Genomic DNA, 13,817 nt, shown 5'->3' on the forward strand with positions numbered 1-13,817 from the left:
GGAACGCAGGCAGGGCACAGACAGCAGGAGTAGAAAGAGGCAAACTATTCACTTATTTATCGCATGGCTCAAGATGGAGACAAAGAAGTCACGTTTTCTCTCCTTGAGGTTTTTCGTCCACTCTTGCAGACTGCATTTTTGGCCGGTGGTCACGATATCCCCCATCCAGCAGAGTTGTGACCCCTGAAGCTATTAGCAGCAGGTTTCAGTAGGCGATTATGTAGAAGCGCAAAAAACAGGGACAAAGAAGGACTGGACAACACGAGCGCTTCGTGTTGTCTAGTCCTTCTTTGTCCATGATTTTGCGCTTCTACATGATTGCAATGCAACAACTCGCCCAAAGGTCTGTGCTCCTGTGCAGTAGGCCTCCCAGTTCCACATCATACGAGTCCCAGGCCCATGTACTGTGCGATGTCGGTGCACGGTAAAGAACCATAGGTGGTCAAAATTTCCGTAGCCCTTCCATACGGCGTCCCTCATAGCCCTTGTTCCTTTGGGACGTAAACAGCCATAAACTAAACCAAACCAGTTCGACATCGTCCGAGGGAACAGATTCCCGGGAGGTTCTCCTTCAAACTGGCCACCCTCTGGGCCCATAGGTCAACCAGAATATGGCCCAGAATGTTCACTGAGCAGCACATAAGGTTCTTCTCTCCCACATGCCGAGGCCGCCCAATTTTTCCATCGTCGCACTGTCACAGTAGCTGTGTGACCACTCAAAGAATCTTACCAATAGCCATTTCTTAGCAGAGATACGCAGATGCATGAAATAGAGGAGGGCGTGAGTTTGAAAAAAATGGTGGATGATGTAGCGTGGTTAGGCCAAATTCAAATTAGCTGCACTAGCACTCCTGTTTTTAGTTTCGGTTCAAGGCTCAGTTTTCAAGGCCAAGGTGGCATAAGTGAAAGATAGGCGAAATTGTTGAGTGAGGGCCTATTGCTAGCGTGCTAAAACTGGTGGAGACACTTAAGCTCTGCCTTAAGGGTATGACACGACAGTGCTAATGAGTTAATGCCCAAATATGCGGATTGTTTGTACTATATTTTACATTCATAGATCACTAGGAATCTTGATACCATTCCTGGCACAGTGGTTAAGCAATGCGCCACTGCCTTGTGATAGCACATGCTGACACTGGTGGGGCTTGAGAGCGCCAGAGCAACTTCTCGTGACAAATCATTAATGGAATTGCCACGGTAGGCATGATGGGATTGGGACTGACAGTGGCCAAACCAGCGAGTAGATTCTGTAGTGGTAGCACACTACAAGTTACCGGAACTGGCTTGCAAACTTTGGCAGTCCCAAGAAGTTTTAGGGGGAAAAGCCTCCGAAACAACAGCCCCAACACTGGGGCCTCGCCGAGGGCTTCTCAGCTGGCGATTTATGATGACGGCTTTCGTCAATTTAGTTCCTTCGTTAGCACTTGGACGCCTGCTGTGCGATGGGCGCGGAAGGCTCAAGGTACAGCCACAAAGCCTCTGCTTATGGAAAAATGGGCCGTTTCCTCTAAGATGAGCACAAAGACACATGCCTTGGAAGAACAGGAAATAGAAGTTGTTTGTTTCTCAGCTTGCTCGGACAGATGCAGTAGTTGCTTCCAGCCTGAGTACTCGCTTTGTCATAAACATTTCAGCATTCACGAGGCCCTGCAAGTGTAAATATAAAATGGAGCAAATTTTCGACATTTTTTGGCCTAATGATTGCTTTAATATTCCTGGGAATGCTCAAACTATGCTCCACTCTTTATCTCAATCTTGCTTGATGCAAATAAACTTGCGGACATTTAGTGGCATATTTGAAGGGACACTGAGGACAACTTGATGTTGGCCTCTATGAATAGATTGCTGAATTCTAATGACAAAGATGCACTTTACCGGAAAAGGAGCTTTTATGAGCTAGGAAGGAAGAAATGAAGCCATTTTCGGACACTGTTGTACCTTTTATGTAACAAGGGGCCTTTCTCTGCCACACTTCATTGTCGTTCCACACTGCTTATTTTTTTTATGTATTTCAATAATCGCAGATGAAATAGCGAGCTATGTTCGAAAGGGCCAGCAGCGTGGTGAGGTCATTGCAGAATATATTATGCCTCCCTCTCTGGACCCAGGTAACACTTATGATATTCCCGAATATCTTGTCAAATTAGAGCAAACTGCAATCAATGTATCGTTTGATATGTTTGCAGGCGCACAACTTCCCGAGGTGATGCTGACGCCCATGGCAAGTGCTACAGGTGCTACAGGTAAATTTTTAACTGCTAATTTTTATTTCCGGCTGCCTGAAACATCACCAGTACAGACATATGAGAACAGGTGAATTAGCTGAGGCCAGTTCTTAGGGCCAGTATCCTTACTTTATCCCTTGAGCAGTGGATAACAATATTAATAAAACAATAATAAAAAGGAATACATTATGCCTCCCTCTTTGGACCCAGGTAACACTAATGATATTCCCGAATATCTTGTCAAATTAGAGCAAACTGTAATCAATGTTTCGTTTGATATGTTTGCAGGCGCACAACTTCCCGAGGCGATGCTGACGGCCACGACAAGTGCTACAGGTGCTACAGGTAAATTTTTAACTGCTAATTTTTATTTCCGGCTCCCTTAAACATCACCAGTACAGGCATATGAGAACAGGTGAATTAGCTGAGGCCAGTCCTTAGGGCCAGTATTCTTACTCTATCCCTTGAGCAGTGGATCCCTCAAAGCATTCACTGATTTTCTGAAACAGTATAAGGTGGTGTTGAATTCAGGTGCAAACCAAAGCTTTCTTAGATCAGCTGTTAAAACTGCCAGGGGGCCATTTTTGGTCAACTTTTCTGGGAAAAAGGTGCACATTAGAATCAAGTAAGTATGATAACTGGACAACAATGAAGTATAACAGCAAACGAACGAACACCCGCCAAATTATAAAACAGGAAACGGCTGACGTTTTCGGGCCTGTCTGGGTCCTCTGCTCACCGGGAATACTATAGCACATGGTTGGCTAAGAAAAGAAATTCAAAGAGTGACTGACTAGTGTTTTGGGAGCCATTGCCAATCTCTCACGGGAAATAAGAGGACTGATCTGTAGCAGGCAGTGTGCGGTATGGAGGAAGGGAAGCTCGAGAGGCCCTTTCTCACTGAGTTGCACGATAAAAAGTGTGCTGGAAGTCGCCTGTTTTTCTAAGGACTACTGGGATTCTTTGACCGGCGGCAGAGCCAATAATGTTGAGCGTAGCATTGTCTTTTTCAACATTGTCTGCTGTGCATACACACTGAAACAGTGGCCAACAAGCAAGGAGGAGCACTCATGTTCGGCTTCAAAAAATGTGACTTAACGGTTCTCAAATTCTTTTTTTGCTCCATCTTGTGTGGTAAGGCGCGATATGGCAATAAAGGCATTCATGCTCCCATTGAGCAAGAGACGCATGCAGGCATTGGCGAAAGGCTGCGCACATCACTAATCATCCTATGCCTACCTGCTCCAGTCTGCACTGCTGAAGCTCTGTGCTGTACAGTGAAGCGAATATCCTCTGTAAAGGGGTAATGATACAGGCACGAGGCATTAACTTTCTTCTGGAACTTTGCACTGCGGTTGTGATGTGCTCAGGAAACGTTCTGTATTGGTGAAGGCAATGCATAGATCGCTGGGATATTTGCATTTCAGGTTTCAATTGTCAAAGTGCTTGCCTGTGTTTAATTTGCTATATTTTCATTAGCCAGAAATGCAGTGAAGTGGTGTACAGTTTTTTTTTTTACAATGGTTTTGTTTGTTTAGATGTTGACTCGGTCCTGGCTTGCGTGTCTCCAAATGAAGCTGATGTACACTGTGGTGAGTGTTGGATTTTTCTCGATTCATTAGTGAACAGTTCTGAGATTGGTTTTGTTTCATTGTGATTCAGCCCCGCCTTCTACATTTCCAGAGGAAGTTGCTGTACCTTGTGGTGAGTCTAGTATTTTGCTCATTCATTAGAGACCCATTCATCCCGGAAATTTCGGAAGAAAAAACAATTGTGCAATTGTTCACCATAAAATGAATTTCCACCTATGCTGAAAAAAAGCTCTGTGAACCATTAAAATCAAGCACACATGCTTGTTTTGATTTATTTGCATCATTTTCTTTTACAATGAAAGCTCGTTAAATCTAACCCGAAGGGGACTGGAATATTATTCGAATTAAGCGAAGTTCGAATTATCGAATGGCAGCAGGAATGAGCGGTCATTGCGCCCTATCACACGGCCTGAATTCTAAGTAGTCGCACCTAGACTCATTATCACGATCTAGGCGCTTTTATAAGTTTGTGGCGGGCAATTCTGAGAATCAATTTGATGCGGTCCTGATGGCAAATAAAATAGATTGGCCAGTTATGCACCAGAAACAAATACTAAAATGCATACGCGTAAGCAGCAAGCTTTAGTGCTAGAATATAGGACACTATTTATGCTCCAAATCATGTTTATTTATGGGGAAGGGTTTTCAAAATTAAAAGTAATCGGTGATGTGCATTTGCTTGTGTTCCTTCTGCTGAGGCTCGATCAGCATCATTTGGAGCTTGCCCAAGAGCTCCAGTGCAACGTCAGAGTTCTCATTGGCAGAGAAGTAGCGTGCTGTAACAGCGAGTGCCGACACTACTTCACATGCGAGTAGAACCTAGAAAGCTTTGTTTCGTCTTCTCCTTTTTTACTGGAAGAGCACCGCCCACATCCTGCACAATGGGCGAGTTGCAGAAATCTTGAAGTCTGCTACCGTGCACAGTGAATGCTCCTTAACCATGGTGACTAGACCTGTTTTGGCTAAAGAAATTTGGTGCAGCACTGGAGACTTAGGGAGGCACAGAAACGTTGCACATCTTTTCTGCACGCTCCTGCTGTATGTTGTGATAAAAGGATTAAGCACACCCGTGCTGAGCCATTACTTGCGATGGGAGATGAAGCAGAGCTGTTCCTACCTGCTGCTTGTCACATGCATGTGGGGCATAAGGCGATCATCTCCAGCACTGCACCCAACTTCTGCGTTCAAGGCAACACGTGCCATGACGGAGTTCTTGCTTTGCTGGGTAGCTGACTTCCATATTTCTGCAGCCCATCATCGAGTTATGTTCACGGTTTCTGAGTTGGCCAAACTGCATTTCATGTCAAAAGTGTGATGTCTTCTGACCTCAATATGTGCAGAGGACACTACGCAAGCAAAGGCTCCTGCTACCCTGCCACTAAACACACTTGATGCCGTGAATGGACAGGTGAGCATGTACATGTTTATTTCAGTAGCAAGAGATTGCAAGTTGCATATCATACTAAACCCATTTCATAATAAGTCGTTAAGACTGCTTTGTTTTGTTGCATAGGGGTGCATAAAAAAATGCTTTCTTTCCTGGAAGCACAGCTGACTATTCTGTTGGTTCTGGCAGCTTTTGCATAAAGGCACACTAGGCTGGCTACTGTCACTTGCCACTGTCATTCCTTGATGAGAAAGAAGACGCACAACATTCTTCTGGCATGTTTGTTGCTGCAGCCACAGGATGGCTTGTCTTGGGGCGAACACCGTGATTGCTGCCTAAGCGGCCATTCGATGGTATTTTGGCTACCAGCGATGCAAAGGAGAGTCAGTTGCTGTTTGATTAAAACTTCTTGCTGGGCGAGTTGGTGCATTCTGAACCTAAGAAATGTAATAGCCCTAACTCATGCATCCACAGAACGAGAGAAGAAATACGAGGCACAAACGCCGACTGTCAACTTAAATTTTATTGATGGAAGGCAGGCACCTTATAAAGGCGAGGAACAGGTGGGAAAAGGATGGCAGCGATACAGCTGGGGATAACTACAGCATCGAAGAATGCACACGCTAGCAAGCAGTATAAGAAAATCAATCCATACCAAAACACGCACATAAAAGAAAATTGTTGGCCACTTGTCAAAAGTTGACCTCTGGAGCAAAGAACAATAAACAGTGGTGCTAATGCACCTACTGCCATATTTCTTATATGGTATGCTTCCAGGCTGACATGCGCTGTCTTGTAGGCACTCTTACCGAGAATCTTGGTCTCTGAGCAGAGCCACGCACCCTTTGCACTTCCTAACCTGCATGCATAACCAAATGTGTGTACTTGTCCTTTAAATCACTTAAATTTTGGGCATGCTCCCCCAGACGTTCCCCGATGCACCGGCCAGTTTGGCTGACAAAGCTTTCCACATGTCAAGGCAATGGCGTAGGGCACTCATGTGGAACACTTGAACTGAGTTTCATGTTTTACCTGGCATCCACATTTTTTAGAGCTGAAACGATTTAAAGGGGCGAGTACATAGGTTTGGATGTGCACGTTTATTAGTGCAAAGGATGCATGGCTTGGTTGGGAGAGATCTGGATTCTCTGTAATAGTGCAGACAAAATGGCGTGTCAGCTTTGAAGTATACCATGTAAGGCAGTAAGCGCATTAGCAGCCTGCCTTTATAACTCTTTGCAGCAGATGTCGGCTTTTAGAAGTGGCCAACAAAATGAGTTTTTTCCTTTTTTTTTGCTTTTTCTTATGTTGCTTGCTTGTGCTTACATTTTTTGTTGCTGTTGTTATCCCCGACTGCATCGCTCCCATTTTTTTCCCATCTGTTCCTCACTGCTATACGGCGTCTGCCTTCCATCAATAAAATTTCAGTTGACAGCCAGCGCTTCTGTCTCGTATTTCTCCTCTCATTCTGTGAATGCATGTGTTAGCACTGTTATATTTCTTAGACAGTTGCTGTTGCGGGTGCAGCAGAATGTCAAAATTGCATGTTGCAGGCACGTAACCAAGATTGCCAACACTTTTACATGCAACTCATGTCTTTAATGCAGTTTTTGCCATCTCCAACCACGTGTTAACATGCGCTGTGGAGAAAAATTTCCATGAGCACTGACAGAAAGAAAAACTATTTCTGCAAGGGAGTTTTAGACACTGCTGGGTCCCTGGGCCTCTGCGCGGTCCCGCACTGCATCATGCAGATCATGTCGGGACATGACGTTGGCAGCCCGAGTCAACGCAGCAAGCTGCGATGTCAAGTCTGCAGATGTGAGCAGGACCTCCCAGTCTTCTCAGCTCGAGATGCCGTGCTGTCCCTGCGGGGGAGGGTCAGTAGGGCAGCCGAAAAGGATGTGGGGGAGTGTGGCCTGAGGGTCACCGCATAGGGAGCATGCAGGGGACGTGCCACAATAGTGGGATAACAGCTGAGGGGATGACAGAGAGTGGGTCTGGAGGCGTCTGAAGACGATCTGTTGGAAGCACGGTGCAAGAATACTGAGGTGTTGACACTGCGCCCGCTGGAGCGTCCCGATTATATTCGGCCACGGCGGAGTGCGCCATGCAGTTTGGCTGCAAGCCGACAGATGGCGCCGATGTCAGTGGACCCAGTTGAGTGGTTCTGGCGCCTTGAGATTCCGCTGCCCAAGCTCGATTTTCGCTTTGGTGGCGTGAATTGAATTCAATACACAGAAGAAATTCGTTGCTTAAAATTAAAATCAGTAGTGTAGCAGCCATAAAATTTTGTTTTCATGAAATTATCTTGTTCAAAGCGGTTAATGATATGAGCTCAGTCGAGCAGCACTCGAAGCTCATTCACGTTTCGCTTCCTCGCTCAATTCATGTTTCATTCGATTTAATCATAGATCTAAGCATAATAAAGATAAGTGGGGGTCCTCGTGCCCTTTTACGCTCACAAGGGCAGAAAATTATTGCACCGGAAAGTTTTTGCTTGATGCTTGTCGTTGCTTCTTCACTCTGTATGAAGACCGTTCAAACATTGTTTCGTTGAGTGGGCTAATTTTCAAGATGCAGAGCACTAGTATAGCGAAGCTATTTAAAACTCGTTTTAGGTAAAAATTTTCTCACGTTGGAAATGTATCAGACGGTATGAAAGGGTGCGTCGTATCGTGTACCATAACCCAACGCAAAAGCTTGAGAAAAAAGTATTTTTATTCCGATGCAAATTATCATAGAACGGGCACAATTTTCAATAAGCTCCTTTCCACTGGATGCTAAATGGCGATGCGGTGTATCTGTTGAAGCACCATCAAGTGCAGGCATCAGAGTGGCAGAGTCAGAGTCAAATTGCTGTCGCTTAACCGATGGCTACAAGGCTGTTCCCTTATTTGCAGGCATCACAGCATACAAGGAAGCTTGGAGAGGCTGCATCGCCCTGTTGTTGTCGACCTTCGGCTGACGTAGCTTGGATGCTTACGAAGGAGGTTTCCTCTTCCGGGGTGGTTTTCTATGTCTCTGTGGCCGTGTAAGATGTCCTGTGGCCGTGTGAGATACTTAGGACAGTTCGGAAACACAGTCACCGACCGTTTTTTCGGAATCGAAGGGACCCGGAAAATGGTCCGAATAATCGAAGAGACCGAAAAATCTGTGAAGTACAAAAAAACCACTTTATTGAGATGAAATCGGCTTAAAAACGTCACTGATTTTACCTCGCGACAAATTTCTCTTGCTGGCGACGATTTGCGCCTGTATTTGCTCCAAACTTCTGCTTTCACTGTATACTCTAGACAGCAAGGTCACTACATTTAGTTGGAATACTTCCCACACTTCTTTGATGGACCCGGCAGGGCCATGTTGTCCACAACCCGAGTGTGCACCACACTGCTCGTCAAACACACGCAAAGATAAGGCACTTTTCATTCAAAGAGGCGGAACCGCCGGACGCAATCACAAAACGGCGAACGGATGTAACTTCGTGAAGACTGAGCGCCACTCGGTCGACGCGGTCAGAGAAACCTAAGTGACAAAACGACGAATGGCAAATGTATGAGACCCGCCATGGTGGCTTAGTGGTTACGGCGCTCGGCTACTGATCCGGAGTACCCGGGTTGGATCCCGACCACGGTGGCCGCGTTTCGATGGAGGCGAAACGCTAAGGCGCCCGTGTGCTGTGCGATGTTAAAGATCCCCAGGTAGTCTAAATTATTCCGGAGCCCTCCATTACGGCACCTCTTTCTTCCTTCTCTCAGTCCCTCCTTTATTCCTTCCGGCCGAGATGCGAGATAGCTCCTGCACAATTTCCTTCCCCCAAAAACCAATTTTCAATGCATGGGACAAGCAATAATTGCCCGCGACAACGTCGGCGACAGAAACAAGTTGACAGCGATGAAAATCTAGCTGCAACCTCGAAGTGTCGGAGATCGCAGGGACCTCTACTGGCAACAATGAGGTACCGAAAGTATGTCAAGCCAATCCAACTGCACCATATATCCACCTCAATCCAAGATGGCACCTTTTGCGCCGGCGGAAAGCCGATAAGATGGCCGATTTTGGCCCGCAGGTGACTGAAATTAGTCCAAAAAATCGAGCTTTTGGACTTTTGATATCCGAAATATCCGTCGTGAATTTGTATGTGCTTCTAGGGGGTGACTGACAGTGCTTCATTGAGGTCCGAAATATCCTACAAGATCGAAGTTTTGGAGTCCGAATTACCCGTCGGCTACTGTAATGTAGGAACTGCATCTCTGGAAAGCACGGGCATTTCTTCCGCTTAAAGTAGCACTTTTATCGAGCTCCGCATAATATGCCCGGGATATTGCATCCTCTGCAAAATGCTTGGCGCAGACATGGTCAGTGGGCATTAATGTCTGGTCTGCCCTAGGAATCGCACGGCGCCACTTCTCCAAACGAACATTGTCGGACGGAGCATTGGATAATGGCACACGCTCCGCACATGTCTGGTAGCCCGAATTGCAGTTCGGCACGAAGCACTTTCTTCCCATTGCGCTGCACTCACCTGCTGTGGGCTACTCTGCCGACGATAGCCAAACGCAAGGTCTTGGTGCAGAATAAAACAACTTGTTAAAAGTAGCACAGCAGCTCAACTGCACACTCCGAAATGTGCCAAATGCACGTGCTCAGTGCCGCGCCACGGCGGACCGAGCCGCCCAGCGTGGGCCCGCCTTTCGCATCACCCTCTAAGTTAGCGACCGGTTCCCATGCCAACACTTCCCTCTCCCCCCCAAACATATTGTGGCCGCGAGTGGGCGGTGCTCTTGGGCACGGCGGGGGGAGAGTGTCAACACCTCCATATGCTATTCTTAAACCGTGGTTGGGAGTGTGTAAGAGAGGGGTGGGGAGACGGGTAAGTCCGACGGTCCAAACGCGGCATTTGCGTGAGCTCCGCAAAGGTGTGCGCCCACTCCCTTGATTGATTGTTGTGGAAGTGCAGCTTTTTCTGGCTTCATTGCTGGTTTTTCACGGCTGTGCTGCTCAACTAGGATGTGTTTTCATGGTCAATATTGCTTTTCGTTGTTTCCTCTTCCTTGCTGTGGTGACCTCTAAATTGGTGTCCCCAAATTAACATGTATGGAAAATACTGATAAGGTAGGTGAGGATCTGGAATATGGAAGGTGGCTGAACGTTCCGGCGTTAGGTGTGCCCCAAACATTTGGCAGGACTCCTGTATCATGTTTCCTCACATTATTCCGTGTCGCCGTGGTTATCACAGCCAGTGAACTGCTTCTGTGAAAAGGTGCATACACGTTGAATAGGTAGCATGCTTTCACTGTCACTTTGTGCATCGTCCTCTTGATCGATGTCTGTTTGTTTCTGTCATTTGCGTTTTATTCAGACCTTGCCATCGGCTGTTACCATTCACAAGGTACACTGGCAGACTGCTTCATTGCCCTCGCACTGCTTGTGACTGTGACTGCGTCAGCGTTTTCAAAACCTCTGTACAATTGTCATAAAGTGCTGTAAGGAAAAATGCGACTGATTGTTATTAAATGAACGCAGGTGCAGGTACTCCCGGGACTTATCCTCACGGAGGCCAAGTGGAATTTCCTGCTGCAAAATCGATCCGATGCGAAATTCACACTTGAAATGGCACGTGTAGTTTGGTCGCGGGAGGAGGCTGCTGCACGCAGTCTCACCGGCGAAGCATGCAGGAGCATGGCAGGCTCGTTGAGAAAAATGCCTGCCACACCGGAGAAGGTAGAGGCAGTTGCAAGTAAGCACACTTTGGAAGTTGAAGTCCTACTGTGGGCACTATTGCATCTTTGTCCCCCTTTCTATTGTTTTTACTCAATCTTTCTCTTCAATCTGTACAGCTTTTTCTGATGTCACAATGCATCCTTTATAAGAATATTGTGATGGCACCTTGGAAATAATTGTTAGTGTGTGCGTGTGTCGTCCTTTGAGAAAAATTAATAATTCACGCAGTGATCGAGGAACTATCCAATGACTGCGAAAGCATTAGTGAGCAGTGCCAAATCTATTATAATTCTGGTAAAATAAAAAGCCTCCGTGCACAGCAGTCTCGTGCAGCAGCAGCATATTTTTTTGTCTTTCTAATCGCTCTCTGCATGTATGTGCCTTCCATGTTGATACATTTGTTATCTTGCACGTGGCTGTGCCGTGTCCTGTGTAGATCTATGTTGACAAAATTTGCCCAAAATGTGCCAATGTGGCTGCGCAAAAATAATAGTTTGATTCAGTTACAATTGGTGTTTGAGCATTCTGTTAGACCTCTTTCTATTCTGCTCGTGAAACAGTAAGAGCTCATTAATTCAAACTCTGTTCATTTTAACAGTTGCCTGGGTTCTGGCACAGCCCTGTGTATTTCAGTGGGGGAAACTCGATATTTCGAACAAGTTGGCATCTGCAAAAATTAATTCGAACTAGGAGCTCATGGCTGACATCACTCCACATAGCTAGAAGTTGACCCACAGTGGTTACAGTACGCTGCAAATTTACTAGAGATGTAAAGCAATGAAAAATTAAAAAAAAAACAAACGCACGATGCTGGCGCAGCTCGCACTGCGGTGCTTTCCATAGCAGGTTTTCGCTGCAGGGGCACTCGCCCGTGGTGCTAATGCTTCGGCACAAGCCGTTCCTGGTTTTATTTGTGCCGCAGTCCCTGCGTCACTATCACATAGTGTGCACAAAGCAGTTCGGCCGCCACTGTCATGCTCTTTGTGCCTCAAACTACACGAACAGCGGTGTGGAGACATTGAAACCCTTGAGTGGCGCCGATATAATTGAGATTGCATGCAGTCAGCAGACGCCACAGGGCTCTCCGGCGATGAGAAGGACCGACAGTGATGAGTCAGACAGCAGCGACGGCCTATGCCACTGTCTGGTGCATGTGAAGAATGTCAGTGCTTGATATTGCAGCATGCTACTTCTCTGCCAGTGAGAACTCTGAGTTGCGCTGGAGCTCTTGGGCAAGCTGCAGTTGATGCTGAAGGCGTCTCAGCAGAAGAAACACTAGCAAATGCTGATCACTTATTACTTTTAATAGTGACAACCCTTACCTGTAAATAAACGTGTTTTGGAGCATAGATGCTGTCATCTTTTTCAGCACTAAAGCTCACTACTCACGTGAATGCATCCCAATACTTGTTCTTGGTGCATAACGCATGAATTCTCAGAATCGCTGCCACTAACGTGTAGTAGCGGCTAGCTCACGATGTGTGACTGCGTGTGTCTGCTTCGGGTGCTACCTGTGTAGTGGGCGCAACGACCGCTGACTGTAGCGCCCATTCGATAATTAGAACTTCGCTTAATTTGGACATTTTTCAGGTCTTCTTCGAGTTCGAATTAATGAGATTTTACTGTATTTCACTCTAGATGCCATTATGATACAGCCGCACATTTCTTTCAAATGAGCACTGCATTTTTTTATGCTGTTTACTGCTAATTTTTGTCCTGTGTGTGTTGATAAATTATTCATAGGCCACATTTTCTGAAAAAGAGGAAGTTGAGACCCCATTTGTGTTACCTGCATTGCTCTTTCAGATTGCTTGCAGAAATACGTGGACCTGCATCCTGCTGCCGAACCACCTGTACATTCCAGGGTTGGGGCAGCAAGGAAGTATTTGCGCAGCTTTTTCACGGAAGCCGGTCGACAGGGAAAGCGCGGCAAAGCAGCAAAAACCAAATCCGCTGCTGAAGTTTTGGAAAATCCATAACTTTATTTTGCAGTCATGTGGTAGTGCTCGGATGGTACCTCGTAGTAAATTTATAATAAACCAGTCGTGAGCTCTGAACCTCAAAACTTGGTGTGCTTCCTTTTACTGCTACATGTCACCTCAAGAACAATCACATCCAATGGCTGAAGTGCGGCTAGTCCGTCACTATTCCAGCATTCAGCTTGCCGGCATAGTGGCTTGCCATTATGCTGGCAACATGGCTTGCCATTATGCTGGCAACATGGCTTGCCATTATGCCGGCAACCAGCTTGCAATTATGCCACCAACCAGCTAGCCACTATGCCGGCAACCAGATTGCCATATGCTGGCATAATGGTTTGCCATTATGCCGACATTCAGCAGTTCCCACTACCATAATCCATCAAGATGGTGGTTTCCACTTCATCCACCATTGGCCAGACTTCTGACAGGGTTATGGTTATTGGGTGTAACCAAACCTTGAGAGTGTTCACCAGCGCCACCCTGGACCATACTGGCGGACGTAGCACGACCCGTAATACCGCGAGCGTGACGTGGAACGTCATTTAACGGCGAGGGCGGAAACTGTGCGTGAGCCCTCTTATGCTACCTATGGCATCAGGACTGTCAGAACCGAGACCCTCGTTGAGCTATCAGCAGACAAGGTAAAGGAAATGCGGGGCCCGTTTGACAAACTTATGAAGCGAGCCGTCACCGAAACCAAGGTGCATAGGGGAACGTTATTTTTTTATTGTGTTGTGCTTCTCAGTAGGATAATGATTCTTAGATTAGTAAATTGCCTAAAGAAAAAACTTTTAAATCAGCAGAAAAAACAACCATCCCGCCGGTGGGATACGAACCCGCGACCTCCGAATATCGCGTTCGGTGCTCTTACTAATTGAGCTACGGCGACGGCTGTCCAATCTGCTGC

At 46.5% G+C, this 13,817-nt stretch overlaps 1 long non-coding RNA gene across 1 annotated transcript; it reads left to right on the plus strand.

Moving 5' to 3' along the window:
* The first annotated feature begins 2,211 nt into the window (after positions 1-2,211).
* On the plus strand, positions 2,212-3,807 carry LOC144105081 (uncharacterized). Its single transcript, XR_013308701.1, has 3 exons — positions 2,212-2,243; positions 2,514-2,570; positions 3,764-3,807. It is a non-coding gene; the product is annotated as an uncharacterized LOC144105081 (long non-coding RNA).
* Positions 3,808-13,817: the final 10,010 nt, after the last annotated feature.

The sequence above is a fragment of the Amblyomma americanum genome, chromosome 1 (genome assembly GCF_052857255.1).
Source record: "Amblyomma americanum isolate KBUSLIRL-KWMA chromosome 1, ASM5285725v1, whole genome shotgun sequence".
NCBI lineage: Eukaryota > Metazoa > Arthropoda > Arachnida > Ixodida > Ixodidae > Amblyomma > Amblyomma americanum.